The following is a 16,443-nucleotide window of genomic DNA, read 5'->3' as shown; positions in this document are numbered from 1 at the left end:
CAACAATCTACAGTACGTTGGATCCTAAATATTCAGACTAAGACAGCCTTGGCCTGCAATCTTAAGCAAGCTTTCATATGAACAGTGCAGATAATAGTTTATAAAAGAGGACATAGATAAAATGATAGAATGAGTCCACTGACATTACAAGTGGCAAAATCAAAGTAATGCAAGAGAAAGAAAAACAAATGGACAAAGAATGACTGAAAGCGAGACTGAAGGGTGACAATAATGACTGAGGTGCGTCTTCTTACTATTAATGCAAACCTCAGCTGAACTCCTGGCATTCCTTCCATAGGAAGGGCCACAAGTTATGAGCCAATTAACGACAATAAACACAACACCCCTGGCATACAGGATGTCAGACGTTCGGGAGCAACACATAAACTGACGCAGAGGACTGTCAGTGATATCATTAGCAACTAGAGTATGCACTAAAAATAGCAGGTCTGTGTATTTTTCAGCTAAAAACCATTCCCAACTGTAGCTAAGTATGAGCTGTCTGCATGCCAGCTGGGTATCGTCCAGATTAGCAAGGTCTCTACAGTTTCCACGGAGGTGCCTGTGAGCCACTGGTTCGCCAGTAATGGGCCATTATCAGTCCGGAGCAGCCCAAAACAAACAGAGGTCTATGGCAGATAATACTTGTCAGACGTCACTGCAGACGCACAGAGGGTGACATGTAGGAGACACGGGCGACCTAGTCAGAGAGGCTGCCAGGCAGCGTCTCTCTGCTCTGCCCTCGGAAAACAAACAGCATTGTTGTCCAAAAACTGCACAAAAGAAAGCTTAGTGCAAGCCGAGCGGAGTTTGCTGGAAATGAACGCAGGGAAGGAATGAATGGTGCAGCAGAGAGCTGTGTGCTTGCAGCTCAGACTGAGGGAGAGATAAGAGTTTGTGTGTGTGATGGAGAGAGAGTTCAGCTGGAGAAGGCAAGCTGTGCAGCTGTGTGTATGTTGCATTTGGTCTCATGCCAAAAATCTGCTGTTGGCGACAGCAACGCCATAAAACTTAAAGCTATTGTAAGTGCTTTGCCTCTTGCCTCTGAAAGCTACTATTCATGACGAGGGCAGAGGGATACCAGACAATGGCCGTCCATTTCTGGCCCAACACTGCCCTGCCTATATGGAACAATAAACAAACGTAGTCAGTCTTTCCAGTCTCCGCCCCCGAGTTGGACTGACTGCATATACGTTACTACGGCAGTAAAGGTGGAGTGGACAAGGCCAGAGGTCTGTGGTGCTGTAGATGGTGCTGCTATTTCCGCTCATCCACGCTGCAGCCGATGTGTGAAGGGTTAAACAACAGCCTGCATGGATGGTATAATTGATAATAGCTCGAACGTCACAAAGCTCATGAGAAAACAGCGTAGGGTCGTAAAGGAGTTTGTTTTTCAAGTAAAGAGGAAATGGGATTAGTCAGAGGGTGACATAAATGGGGATAGTGTGTGTGTGTGTGTGTGTGTGTGTGTGACAAAGGCAGCGTGTGTCTCAGAAGGTGCAAAGTCCATTTTTGTGAGTGGACCTCCGCATGTGACTTTCATGGCAAGCAGGTGTACATACACTTTTAAAATTACTGACACTATTTCTACTGAGCATGCTCAGTTTAGACAGTCGTCATGCACTCTTATTTATTCAGTAGTATAACAGTCAGTGACCACTGGAAAAGACAATGTTAAGAACAATAAAGTCAGCCCTGAAATCAGCAGCAGCTACCGGCCCTGTAGAACAGGACAAAGGGATTAGTGGTGGAAAAAATGCAGGCTGCACTTCCTCTGTCAGGAGGCCCAGGTTAAAAAGAGAGAGAGAGAGAGAGAGAGAGAGGGAGAGACAGAGAGAGAGAGGGAGAGGGAGAACGCAAACAGAGCTCAACAAAAATCCTCTTTCACTTCATGAAGTAGTAAAAATTTCTAACAATCTTGTTGACAAAAACAAGAATCAATGCATGCAGGGCTGAGCTATCAAAACCCTCTGTGCTGCTGCCAAGAGAAGAGAGACACAAAGATGCAAAGCACCGTCATAAAGCAGGCCTATAAAAAAAATGAATATTCAAAACTACTGTTTGGTTGGCACAACAAGAGATGTAAACATCACCTTTGTCTCTGAGAGGTTTGTATATTTAATGGACAGTGAGCTGAATAATAATAAAATGCATAATAAAAAATATAATCATTCAAAAGAAGTTAAGACCTGCTGTTTGATACAGAAACATCTTGTCAAATGCTACAAACAGACACTACATTCATTGTGAAACTGTGAATGTAGACTATATAATAGGTGTATGCAAGTATGCGTAGGTGCATATTTTCATATGTTATTCATGTTATTTGTATAAGTACAGTACATTTGCTGTCACCCATAAATGCACATTAAGCTAACACTGACAATAGCCTAACAGCGATCACCTGCATCCACATTTCAGAACAACCATATCCCACACGAGACATTAGTCAATGTTTTGCCACCACCTCATTAATTCAGTGGATATCCGAGAAGCTTACTTTTAAGGGCGTCACGCTCATGGTGAAATTTATTTGTCGGCAAACTGCCGACCTTTGTCCTTCCAGGTCAAAGTTCAACAGACCGGCCGGGACAGTGTGGATATCTTTTTCTTTTCTGAGTCTGAAATATTTGCCTTACTTAAACACGGGAAACATGGACGGGGGAAAGCACAGACAGGTACTGATACAGAGGAGGTGAAACCTGAAACATCTGAGAGGGATATGGCTGACATCAGAATCATAAAGTACCACTAAGCCCCAAGCTCAGTTTTAAAAAGAAGCAACTCTGACACACCTGAGCCTCCCTCCATCATACAGGATGTGAGGGGTATATTTAGGAGTGAGCGTGTCATGTGATCTCATAGTGCCTTTATCTGTAGCACTGACTGTATATAGTTCAGGACCCAACGCTCCACATTATCTACAAGGAAGAAGGGACATTTCTGAACAAATAAGGACAGGAATGACTGGCATGTGGATGGAGACAGATTACTACACGTGAGATACTCGAGATACGATGCATGAAAAGAAGAAACGCTCATTCACACACAAAAAAACAGGAACATGCCAATAGAAAGTGTTTCTGGGGATGTTTCGTTCCTCGAGTTACAAAAAAATGCAACAGTCACTCTGACAAATACAGATTTTTGATATTTTTCTACTGACACGGGGACAAACAGAGAAGACATGTTAATGTCGACTGATGAACCGATGAAGTTCAAAGTGATTAACACTATCAGGTCACGGCTAGATAATAAACCCTGCGAGTGTTTACTGTGCTACTGTTTCAAAGTCCAGGTAACTGATCATTTTATGACAAAGTTGAAGGCCTCGATTAGGGCTGAGCGGGAAGAGGAGCGAGGTCAGGACAAAAGGCCAAGCACAGAAAGAATTAATGCAAAATTTGTAATTTCCCCATTTATGACAACTACACGAGCAAAGTTGAACAACTATTGAAATTATATCAAGCATTAAAGTTATGGGCATGGCCTCACATGTTGTTAGCCGCCCTGCTAGGTGTCACCTGCACATATCAGCTCCACTCACGCTCCTCATTGCCCTATTATGAATGTGAGGACATCCAACAATGTCAAAAAAGAGGTTGAGCAACACAAATTTGCAGATAATGTAGCTGGTCATGCATGTTGTTTAGTAAATTTTGTCACTCGCAGTGTGAATGCAGCATTAGGCAGAGTCAGGTACAGCCAAGATGGCAACAACAGCCACATTACGCTTCAAGACTAGTCTTCAGAAAAACCTATGGGTGACATCTAGGAGGGTTCGTCCAGCTTTTTATACAGTCGGCGGTTTATAGTGTAGGGTTTTACTGAATCAGAAACATTGGGGTGGTCAAGATCCATTTTCAAATGCATCTGCATTTCTATTCAAGCATTTAAGTCTCAAACCTAAGCACACATAACCCTGACGCTACTCGTAATGATTATATTGAAATGTACTTGTCAAATCGGCGGAGTGCCCCATTTGAGATTCAGAAAGCTGTAGGGCAAGAGCATGACATAATGTCATCACTGCATAAAACCCCACCAAAAAAACCCAAAGACGACGAAACAATCATAATGTCACTGAGTATACCACACTTGGGAAATTCAAACAGACAACAGGGAACAGAAATACAAATCATGCCACTAAAAGTACTTTTGGTTTTGTTTTCTAAACATTTGCAGACCTACAGGCAGGCGTAAAGGGCACAAAGCAGTAAAGGAGATAATGAATTCCCCTAATTACATTTTCGAGAGTCCGGTGCGTTCAGTAGATTTATTCCGGTTACAAGACATTTAAGACAGAGGCATGAAAGACGCAGACAAGCGCTCAGACTGACCCATTGACTTACACACAGACAGATTGACTTACAATCACCCCCCCGCCGCACGCACACACAAAGGGGTCTGAGTTACTATTAATCAGGAGCCACATGAATGGCTGCTCCTCCCTCCAACCACTGCTACTCTGTTCATCTAACCGTTTCAAAGACATGTCGGGTGGAGGAAGAGGCTCACACTGTGGGTCACACCGAGGCCACTTCCTCTGCAGCCCACCCCGAATCCCTTCAAAAATGATGTCTGCCTCCTCCTCATCCTCCCTCTACTTCCTCTCTCGTCATGCTCCATCTATTTCTCAGCACAAGCAGGTCACCAGGTCCACCTAGCTTGTTCATGCAAGTGTCTTAAAATGGACTGCATACACAGGAGTTAACAATCTATTTTATGTTCCTACTCAGGATGATAACACGGAAAAGTGTGTTTTCCTAAAAGGTGTCATGCGTTTATCTGAAGGTAGAAAGTCTAAAACAAACTTGTCATAAAACAAGAAGTGCTTCAACACATAAAGAAGCGCGCACAGAGATGTAATTGTTTATTCTCCCTCAGACGGAGCCAGTATAAAATGTCTACAGTGCAGATCCTGCAACTGATTTCTCCTGGTGAGCAAAAAAAAAAAATGTTCCACACAATCAGATAACAGTCTAATTTTCTAATATGAGGCGAGAGGAGAGGGAACATTGCTGCCTGTTTGGCACAGTTCAGAAAGGTAATAGAGAGCACAGAGAGCCACTGTACAAGAACTGTTCCTGGACAAAATGTGGGGCGTTGTTCCACCATGCTCTGTGACACAGTGTGTAAATGACTCCATAAATCATAGCCAAACAAAGCTTTGGGGTGCTCTGAAAGTGAATGAATTTGACAGAGTATAAATGAGGCACCTGATCTCAACAAACGAGGAGACACTGAGGTCACGGACAAGGAGACAGGCGGTGATTGTGCATCTCTTGGACACCTGTTTCTGCTCCGAACAGAACCACAGTGAGGCGCGGGACAAAAACTGTGGTTCTCAAAGATTTTTAAGGCGACAAAAAGGGGTGCAGCTTCTCCCTCTGAAACACAGCAGACACTTTTGGAAGCTGCTCTGCTACAGGTGTCAAGCCTCTTTTTTTTTCAACTATTGAGGAAGCACACACAACTGACCTTTGTTTGGGAAGCCAGCAAACTTCCCAGTAGACCCACAGAGGGCTCTAAAGAAATTAAAGAATCCATCAAAGTGACACTGTCTCCCAGACAGCTGAATTTATATGCTGATTCCTCCACAGGCATTATGAATGATTCATTTGTCACCGGAGCCTTTAAGCTGCAGTGCATGCTTCAGCTGCATGTTAAACTTCAGCAGTGAGTTAAAAGCACATGTTGGTGAACTAGCACTGCACAGTCAACATGAAAATATTCAAGTTAAGCCTCAAGGGTAGCCATACCCTTTTCCTGTCCTTCCTTACCTATTTGACAGGAAGCTGCTTTATGCTGGCTGGACTCTGACAGGATATGCCCATATTTGGGCTACGGTCTTGTGAAACGCTGTGCATACCAGAGGAAAAAAACACAAGAGGCAAGTTTCGTGACCTTACAAAAAGGTATGTCTTAATGTGAGTGGGAGCACTTTAAAGCTCTTCAGCCAGTCTGACCAGATAAAAGTAGAGTCTTTACTTTTGTACAGATATACAGGATACTGTCCATTTGTTGAATACAAGGGCAGTCACATGCACAACACTTCCAGTGTTTAAACAGTGCAAATCATTACACAGATTCCAGTTATGCGAGAAAACAATACATACATGTCATAAAATAAAGAGGTCATCTGGAAGAAGAAATAATAAATGATGAATATCTGTCTGAAATCAGTCTGTTAATGTTTAGTTGTGTGCTAACCGAATCATTTATGTATATCAGTTGGTAATTATGGCTTTGCTTGTATTCAGAACTTTTACAACTTCTTTTGGTTGCATTTCTTAATTTGAGTCATGTGCGATTTTGTCGTTTTTACAACTACTTGAAATCATAAAAATGCACACTCATTGTTATTATAAGCGTGACTACAAAGGTTGTGCCCACAGTTGTGTTACCAACAAACATCAGGAGAATGCATCTCATCTGTCGGCCTTTTGTGTCAATAACACTGGGCTTGTGCTGGTTACTATAGAGTCCTTCCAGTAAATAATCCACACAGTAACATGATCTACAGGGGTGCACACACACACACTATCCGATCCATCTGACGGGACAAATAACTGAAAAGTGATTCACATCACAGGTGCAACGGGAAAATGTCTCTTTCGTGCACACATGCCCGGTCGATCTCATGAGAATAAACAGATATGACTGAGAATAATGGACAAGTTTACAGAGTGTTTGGGCCACCTGGCAGTGCCTCAGTGACAGATGGTGTACAGTATGTGTGTTTGAGAGAGTGAGTGTGTGTGTGCGTTAACAAGAAGGAGGATGCAAGATAAGGGGGTTACTTGTCATTAGTGGGAAATGAGCCATATAAGGGATGTTGGCATCATGAAGTCACAAGCATTATTGTAAAAGTAACGTCAAATAAAGTGCTGCCTGAAACTACACTACAATAGAAAGGTTTGCTTTTGTTGAAGCTGCGCCACTAGACATGATAGGTACCAAGTGCAGAAAGCAGTCAGAGGGCACCACCATGTGGCAGAGAGAAGGTATTGTGACGAGGATGCTAATTATCACATTATTTCAGGACTTTGGTCCAAACAGGTCTGATGACATCCCAAGGCTGTTTTCTACGACTATTTGAGCTCTTTAAACTCCAGCTCAACAATATGTAAACACCACCAATATTTATCTCACTCAGAGGACCAGTATTTCCTCTTCATCTTCTCCATTACACGAGTTCATCAAGTTATCACAGTCATCAAGGTATGGCAGGCATTTAGGTTAAGTATTTAAGACACGCTGAGTCAGAGCTCTAAGAGCAAAACCTACAAAACAAATCCTCAACGATGTTTCAAGAAATAGAAACTCTTTACTTGTTGCTGCAGTGAGTGTGTACACAGTGTAAACATCCTGGCGACTGAAGCTAACGTTAGCAGCTAGCATTCTGCAGATGACAGGGATTGAAACCGACAGTTCAAATCTCTCTCTGAATAATAAATAAGTACTACGCGTCTCCAAACATTTTCTCTTCTAAACTTGTTTATCTCTCTAATTATTTCTTTTTTTTTCTTTGCTGCAAGTCTTAGATGTGTTTATATCCTGTTTCCCATGTGATCATGTTAGGAGGTGCACTGAATGCTCCCTGATCATGCACGATGACCTAATAAAATCATTTCAGCTGTATTGCTGTGCCTTTATTTCCAAATCATGTAGTGTGTGTGCACGTTTGTAATTAGAGAGAGCAATATCTGTGAGTTTTCTACTAATATATATATATAGAGAGAGAGAGAGAGAGTGGAACCTGATTTCAAAAACAGGTGGGATAGAAGGATTTTTTTTTTCTGAGAAGTTGTCAACAATTCCCTGTTATGATCCGGTAGCACTACAAGACAATGCATGTCTTTCCTTTGAACCTTGATCTGTTTATTTGCAGCTTGTGCCTTCTCCCTGCTCACTCAGTCACGGGGTCAAGTCAAACAACAGGTGGGTGGGCAGAGAGAAGTCCCTGCGTGTGGCAGTTCGAAGAGCACAGTGGGACTTAAAATAGATCCTCTGTTGTTCCCACTCATCTATAAATAAACTTTGCACCCTGTTCTTCCTCTCACACATTTACACATTGTTCTCCCGTCTGTCCACTGCCCTTATGAACAGAAGCACACACAAACATGCAGAACCCTGCGTGTGATTTCCAGGTAAAGGCTCAAACTGTCATATTTTACATGTTGAAAAAGTCGGGCCCAAAATTGGAAAACTGGCTGCAATGAATTGTTTTTGGATTTACAGATTAATCCAACAGACACACAGATTGATACAACCATACACACATTCCTATTCCTACCAGCTTATCACAGGTATACTTGTAGGTTTTCCTAAACATGTCATGATCCTGCTTGGGGTAGATTAGAATATGCTCATACTACAGTACTTTACAATACTCCAGCTCTTTTTGCATCATCACTACTGAGCACCTGCTTGAATCAAGCTTCACTGTGTGCTGCTAACTTATTTAATGCACAGCTGCAAAGGTAATAAACATCATAATATAATCCTGTCCCTTTACAATGACTCATGTCATTCATGCTAGTCAGATCTGTTTGATATGTTAGCGAGGTAGCTAGCCACATACGATTTGTGAGTATGTATACAGTACTGTATACAGTATATACTCACTGCTAGGAGATGTAACAATTGACAAGAACACAACTAGACAGGTCGACGTGTTGCAGGCAGTGATAGATATTAGACACATTTCAGCATTTAATCTGAAATACTTCAGCACATAATGAAAGAGTAACCGGACCAATAGCCATCTTTTATCTACAGACAAAAACTAAAAATGAACCAAATTTGAAGCAAACTTGTAAAAAAAAAAAAAAAAAAAGAGGAGAAAAAAGTTTCCATCACCACTGGTTTGTACAGATAAATTAGAGAGAAGGCAGTTGTAAAAAAAAAAAAATAAATAAATAAAACACAAAGAAGAAAAGGAAGGAGGAGAAGAAGAATTAGGGAAAAGAAAGAGGCTATCCGACAATGACAGACGCCATAGATAGGATGGAGACTCTTAATGTAATGTTCAGTGTTCTCTACATCAGAAGCTATTATAAATCAGTTAACTGGTCAGGCGTATATCCACATGCATTAAATATATTGCATTTAACCCATCCACTTGTACACAGAGAGCAGTGAGCACACTTTCTTCAGTGGGCAGCCATACAAGGTGCCAAGGTAGCAGTTTAAGGGGTTGGATGCGTTGCTCAAGGGCACTTCAGCTATTAGATTAGATTAGATTAGATTAGATTCAACTTTATTGTCATTACGCATGTACAGGTACAGAGCAACGAAATGCAGTTTAGCATCTAACCAGAAGTGCAATAGGCAGTAAATGCACGTGGCATAAACATTATGGTAAATAAGTATGGTACAGGTTGTTTTTACAGCATATGGACAATATTTACAGATCAGAATCTATGTACAGGTGAGACCATATATATATAGGTTAATGAGCAGGATATACATGATTGAATGAGGTACTATGAACATATTATACAGATGGATTTGTTCGTTAAATGTGAGTAGACTATAAACAGGAACTATAGCATAACATACCAATTTACAATAGAGGAGATGGGAAGATGATAAATTAGGCGATACAAAAACAGATAAAGTGAGCAATTTACAGTGCAATAAGCAGTAGCCATCTAAAGTTACTAAACTAGTGCAATATTCGGTACATAATAGTGTGCAAACAGATTATTTAAAGTGTGCATGTGCAGAGTAGTCCAATAGTGCAGTGGTGATGGTGTAAAAGTCTTTGGTCAGTGAGGGAATGAGGAGTTGACGGGTGTGAGTGTATTGGTGTGTAGGGGTCAGCAGAGGGGAGTGGGGGTCAGGGGGCAGCGGGGGTTGTGTGGTTGTGGTTGTGAAAGGGATTCAAACCAGTGACACTACAGACACAAGTCCACAGCTCCCCTCAAGACCTTTAGCAGCTGCAGGTGATATTTTGGGAATACAGTAGTACAATAGTTGTGCACCAAAATGTGAACCCTGACATAAACATTTTGACATGTCACAGCGGAGAGTGTAGAAGGATTCTGGTGATGTGCCACACTGTAATTACTGGGAAAATAACGTAGCACAGAGCCATCACTGATGTTATCAGTAAGACCTTACTATATAACTACTACATGGTAAAAAAATAAAAAATAAATCCACATAGAAGCACTGTAGTAATTTAACTGGTGGATTTATTATACCATTTATTGCTTTCAATAACTTTTCAGTTTAACGACTCAATTAATCATCGATTACTTGGACTAATTTGGCTTCTTACATGTTTTATTGACTCGATCCCAGGTCTGTATGTTTCACCAACATTTAACTGAGTGCTGCGACACCCTAACTAATTATGTTTTCGCTTATCCTTGCTTAGCGACTCTCTAATTGACTGACTCATCCGCCACAGACGCTCCCATCTGTTCACTTTACACTCTTGATTGTACACTTCCTCGCGAACGCTGCCGAGCAATGACTCTCTCAGCTCACCGACTAACCTTGGCGCTCTGAGGGACAGCTCCAGATCTAACCTCACATCAGCGTCTACGAGGAACTTCAACCTTGGTCACAGTTTACACTCCAAACACACCTATCTTATCTGCTTCCCCCTCTCTGTCCAATCAGAGCTGACGATGAGGAGCTGTGTACTAAATGACGCCTCCTCAACAGCTTCAACACAAAAAGTCTCGATACGAACTTGTGGAGTCAGTTAGGTAAATCATTTCTGAAATTCATATTTTGATATTTTACACAGAATTACAAAGTGAATGCTCGGATTACTGATTGTTGTTGCCATGTTTATAATTCATTGTTTGAGTAAATGGTTATTCCATTCACACAAAGGATGAATAAATTACTTATAAATTATAAAAACTCAACCTATAACAAAAAGGAAATTTATCTGTAACAACTAGAGAAAAAGTGACACAGGCTCAAGATGGCGACGTTGAGCCGTGTTGCTATAATCTATTGTTTTTTATATCAGTAAAAAAGAACCCACACACTGGTGTTACTGTTAAGACTTGCCAAAAAGATAGTCCTGCAAACATTTTCCTTTAGAGAGCCATTTGGGATTTTTCCCTGTTACATCATGGCATGTTATCACAGGCCCTGAGCGCTTTGTAGGCAGGTCACAACATACCATGGATGAGTTACTGCAGACAAAACGGCTTTCTTTTTTGCCAACAAAAGCCAGAGAAAAGATCACAAAAAATAAATTAATAAGCCAATTAGTATTAACAGGAATCAACTAGCAAGATCATTTATCAAGGAAAAACAGCACACATTTGCAGCAGTTTGACTTGGGTTAGAGAAGAAGGTTCTATGACTTGTACCTTTCTGTCCATCTACTGTCTCCTCCACTCAGACTGACAAACACATGAACAGACTATCTGCAGCCTGACTGCAGATTTGGGGACCAGCCTGCCGTAGAAGTGTCTTGAATATGAAAAGCAGAAAGGGCGTGTAGAGGCAGCGGAAAGAGAGACGGAACCGTGACAATGAATCTCGATCAAAAAATCTTCGCACATTTACAAAAACGAGGGAAAATTAGGCCTCTGACACTACCTTTCTTACCTATCTGAGATGGTTGCCGTGGCAACACTTCCTGCTTAGTGGACGTGCACCTCTGAGGCTGATGTCGACCTGATTAGCACGTGAGGCCCAACAGTTCCTTACTTCCTGGAGGCAGCAGTGAAAATCTACCTCTGTGCTGTGATCCAGCCGTTTTAAATCAACATATGCGGATTAGAACAGAAACATCCTTTAAAATGATTCTGTTGGAGAGCATATACATTACAGTCAGCGTATTTGGAGCCAATAAAACAGGACCCAGTAACGCTTGGTATTTCATAAAACCAAGTAATTCTGCAGCCAAACCGACAGATGGGTGTGACTGTGTATCCGCAGTGTCACCACCACTCCTCTCGGTACATCTGCTCCTGGGTAGGGAGGAATTCAAGCAAACCAGACACTGTAGGCTTGGCCTTGTGACTACCAACACACACAATGCACAGCATACACAGACACACACCACAAATACCAAGTTGGGAATGCCCTTCAGGGTTACAGTGCATCTTTACATAGCTCTGTACCCCAGAAAGATCATGAACCGTTGGAGAAAGGAAAACTTGTCAAGTTCTCTGTTGGTGCAACATTTAAACCGTTTAATAATTATGGGGTTAAACGAGACATGCAGATCATACACAGATCAGCCAAAACATTAAAACCACTGGTGAAGAGAACAACGTTGATCATCTTGTTAGAATTTAATGTTCTGCTGGGAAACGTTTAGACCTGGCATTCTTGTCGATGTTATTTAGACATGTACCACCCGCCCAGACCAGGCCAGGCACCCCCACCCCATAGCAATGACACTCCTTGATGGCAGCAGCCATCCCCAGCAGGATGCAGCCTGACACAGGCACACACACAAAAACGGTTTAGGAACAACTCCAAAAAAAACATGAAAAACAGCACAAGGTGTTGACCTGGCCTCCAAATTCACTAGATCCCCAACCGAACAAGTATCTGTGGGATGATCTACAGAGGCCCCTCCCCTCAGCACATAAGATCCAAAGGCCCCCCACTAACAACATTCTGTTGCCAGACACCACAGGACACCCTCAGAAGGTCCATGTCCATTTCTGATGAAACAATACTGTTTTGAAGGCACAAGGGAGACCTACACAGTATTAGGAAGGTGGTTTTAATGTTATGCCTGATTGGTGTATGTGTTGCATGGGGTCTTGCATGCGAGAATTAGGAGGAGAAAATTAATCCATTGTTATGTTATTGAATAATATTTCGTGGTGCTTTTGTATGTGCATAACTGATTCTGGATATGTACCCGCCATATTCAGAGAGTGGAATTGGTGTGGACAATATGCATGAAATTCTCAGTGAATGATCTGGTAAATCAAATAAAACATGTTTATGGGACATATAACCAGACTGGAATGTTTATCTTTTTCCCCCCACATACCTGATCAATCACGCTGACATGCACTGGCGCGATAAAATCAGAGAAACTGCCTGGCTGGCCTGTCATAAATCAAATGTCTCATCAGACTCCTAATCTTGTTTATTTTTTGACCACCCTTGAGTTCAACAGTAATCTTGCATTTCAAGAAGTTATCAGTTAATTAATTAAGTGTTTAGTTTGTAAAATATTAGAAATAGTCAAAGATGGTGTCTTGAACTGTCTTATTTTATAGCCATGTGACGGAGAAATCCAAGGAGTGCAGTCAAAAAACGGAAAACATCCCGGTGATTAAGTGTTCAGAAGAATTACATAAATGACTAATCGACTGATTAACTGACTGATCCCTTTAAAAACATTTTGAACATGTTACATTTCGCACAGTGATGCTGTGAAAATGACTTAAATCAGGAAAAATTTGTTCTTGGCTTTTTTTTTTTTATTCTTACCATTGATGAATCTAGTTCCTGACTCTATAAAATGGGCCTGTTGTCACATTTTCAAATATTCTGTTTATTAAAAAAGCTCCAGCTGTTCCTAATTAAATAAGAAGCAGAGGCAGCAAATATCATTAAGATAGTTTCTAGTTTACTTTCTATTAATCAATTAACTGGGTAATTATTTCAGTTCTAATTGGATTCAAACACCCACCCAGTGTTTCCATGGGTGTGTAGCTACAGTGTTATTATATGAGTCAGAAACGAGAGGAGAGAGTGTGAATGCGCTCTTTGATGATGACCAACATATACTTTAGAACAGATCCTTTTAGAAACATATACTTTACTCCCCGGTCCGTCAGCTGTGTGTGTGTGTTTGTGTGTGCGCAACATGTTGAAAAAAATCTGTGAATCACTTGGCCCAGTAAGGAAGTAGTGAGTTCACTCTAAAGACACTGAGGCAAGCACATGCAGGCACGTACACACACCAACTCCTACTTCAACAAACTCTGCACTGCGGGGAATCCACAGACGGCACAATGAGGAAACGGATCCTGGCCGATCAGACGCTCAGACAGACAGGGGCCATCGCAGCGTCTTCCTCCCTGAGGCCAGACGAGGGGTTTGTCAAGAACTCGTCTGCTGAGCTGCCGATCGAGTCGGGCGGCATTCTGTGTCACAAGAGATGCAGGCCGCCTCTTCCAGAGCAGCCTGCTAGCTACTAAGATATTACAGCCCTGGTTACAGCTGCATGTGCCACATCCCACGTGACCCCAACAGTTCATCCTTTGTCCCAGAAGTTCAACTCATACGGAGACATGGGAAGGAGATTAAAATCGATCCCCTGCTCAATCTCAGACCGTACAGGGGGCTCCATTCCCCGGCCTTTTCTCATCTAATCCTTGCATTAAGCAGGACATTGTTCCCATCTCGACCACCTCCACCCCCTCCTTCTGTTACTTAATCAATTTACATGCATCACACGTCACGTTAAATCCTGCCAGCAGCCCGGGCTAGCCTCCTCACACGAGTCCAAATGCAGCCGTGCCCCCGAAGCTGCTAGAGAGAGGTCATGAGTCGGGGGTCTTGTGTCTTCACCTTAATATGAAAAAAAGACACCGCGATAGACATTATCTGAGGGACTATACTTTTATTTATGTCCTAGTGTGTCAAGGAAATGAACAGGTTCTTATGAATGTACAGATTTTGCCAACACCTGGGGGGTGTAAGTGCTTGTTTTGAGGAAATGCAGCAGACAGCCTTATGACCAGACCCAGCAGCGCAGGACAAGGCCGCTGTTCATGAACTCCCTCTCTAATGGAACAACATAAAGATGCATAATCCTGCCGTTGCCATGGCAGCACAGACGTTGCGCGCTGACACAGATTTCGCCGCACTTGTTCACGTGCGCGCACCTTTGCCTCTTCATCTGCCCCCCGACCCCGAGGAACTTCCTCTCGGCCGGAGCCTTCCCACGAAGCCGTCCTTCAAAATAAAACTTGTCGGCCAGAGGCAAAGGGGAAATGTGTGATCCTCAGCTTCTCGGTGTGTGCGGCGTGACCCACTCATGTCAATGGGCGTCGAGAGGAGGCTTTGATGGCGGTGAATGGGGTACTAATGAGTTGGCCTTATCAATGGCCGGTCTGTGTTCTGTCCTCCTAATGGCCAGGGGACATCAATAGAGCCGCTGAAGGCCCCATGTAAACATCTCAGCCACTTCAACCATCACATCAGGCTCCTAATCTAACTGGTTCACGGAAATACACTGACAACGCTGCACAGCATTACCTGTTGCATCTCTGACATCACATGTGAAGGTGGTGGCTGGGTGGTGGCTGGGTGCTGTGTCTTAACATACGCTGTTTTTGCTCTGGAATAATTCTGCTTTTGCTTTGCTAAATAAATCACTTTATGGCAAGCAAAGTAGGTGGGGCCTTTTGGGAACAGTCAGGGCAGAAGGCCCAGAGAGACAGCAGAGAGCTGAGTGAGGAATGACCTGTTGAACACCATATTCATGAAGCAGCGGATCTCATGTGTGTGTGTGGAGCAACAAGTATGGAAAATGAACCAGTGCTGGGTCTACAGTGGCAGTGGTTCCGCCTGAGACAGTTAAAGCAGCTGACAGTAAACATGTCTCTGAGCAGAGGAGCAGACTGAGACCAACTGTTGCTCCACAGAAAAGCGACTCGTGTCAGTCTTACCTGGCCGGTGTAGTGTACAGTCAGGTGTAGCCGCCGTGTCTCCTTCCACTGAAGCCAAACTGTATCCGTCAACAGACTGGGAGGAGACCTTTCCCTCTGCTCTGTGGCTCTCGGCGCAATGTCACAACTACACTAATGTGTTTACACCATCGACCGAGGAAAAAACAGCTGAACCTTCCTGTCGACTTCAAAGCCGTCGATTCGCACCGCTTCCACTTTCCGCTGACGGTGTAATTGTCGTTTACTTTTTCTTTTTAGCCAGTCTCCCCCCTCTCCTTTCCTTTTCCTCATCCACTCGGACGCTTCGCGACGAGAACAGCCGAATTTTGTCGGGAGGAGAGAGGCGGGCCGACCGAAACGAAGGCGGATGTTCCCCAGCGGTAAGCTAGCCCCCGTTGATGTACTACTTCCGGAGATTTTCACAATAAACGTCTGCAGTCTACGTGATTCTATACTCGTAACGATGCATTTGCTAACATGATCGTGCACATGCAAACCCTGTATTTTATATATATATATATATATATATATATCAATCATTTAATAAAATCCTTTTAAATCCTTCAGAATGGTTTCAAACAAGCCTGATCTGGGTTTCAAATAGTTGATTTAAACAGTAAACAGTAGCCATGTATTTTTATTTCATATAAAATGAATCATTAATCTGCAGATATAAATGTTTCAGTGTGAGTAGCAACACAGGAAATGTACAGTTATGGTACTTACACCTCCTCTGGGACCAATATACAAGATCACTTGCCAGTAAGGTACTAGTGAAATCAAATGTACTTCTGTTCATGTTCAAGCAACA

At 42.6% G+C, this 16,443-nt stretch overlaps 1 protein-coding gene across 1 annotated transcript in view; it reads right to left on the bottom strand.

Moving 5' to 3' along the window:
* Nucleotides 1-15,990, bottom strand: part of gng12a (guanine nucleotide binding protein (G protein), gamma 12a) — a 28,843-nt gene extending 12,853 nt beyond the window's left edge. Inside the window, exon 1 of the mRNA XM_084545928.1 lies at nucleotides 15,633-15,990. The gene's annotated coding sequence lies outside the window, so the exon portion shown is untranslated. The remainder of the gene's footprint in view (nucleotides 1-15,632) is intronic.
* Nucleotides 15,991-16,443: the final 453 nt, after the last annotated feature.

This window comes from Chelon labrosus, assembly GCF_963514085.1.
Source record: "Chelon labrosus genome assembly, chromosome: 6".
Classification (NCBI taxonomy): Eukaryota; Metazoa; Chordata; class Actinopteri; order Mugiliformes; family Mugilidae; genus Chelon; species Chelon labrosus.
The sequence above is the reverse complement of the archived record's forward strand: the minus strand, read 5'-3'. Positions and strand labels throughout refer to the sequence as shown.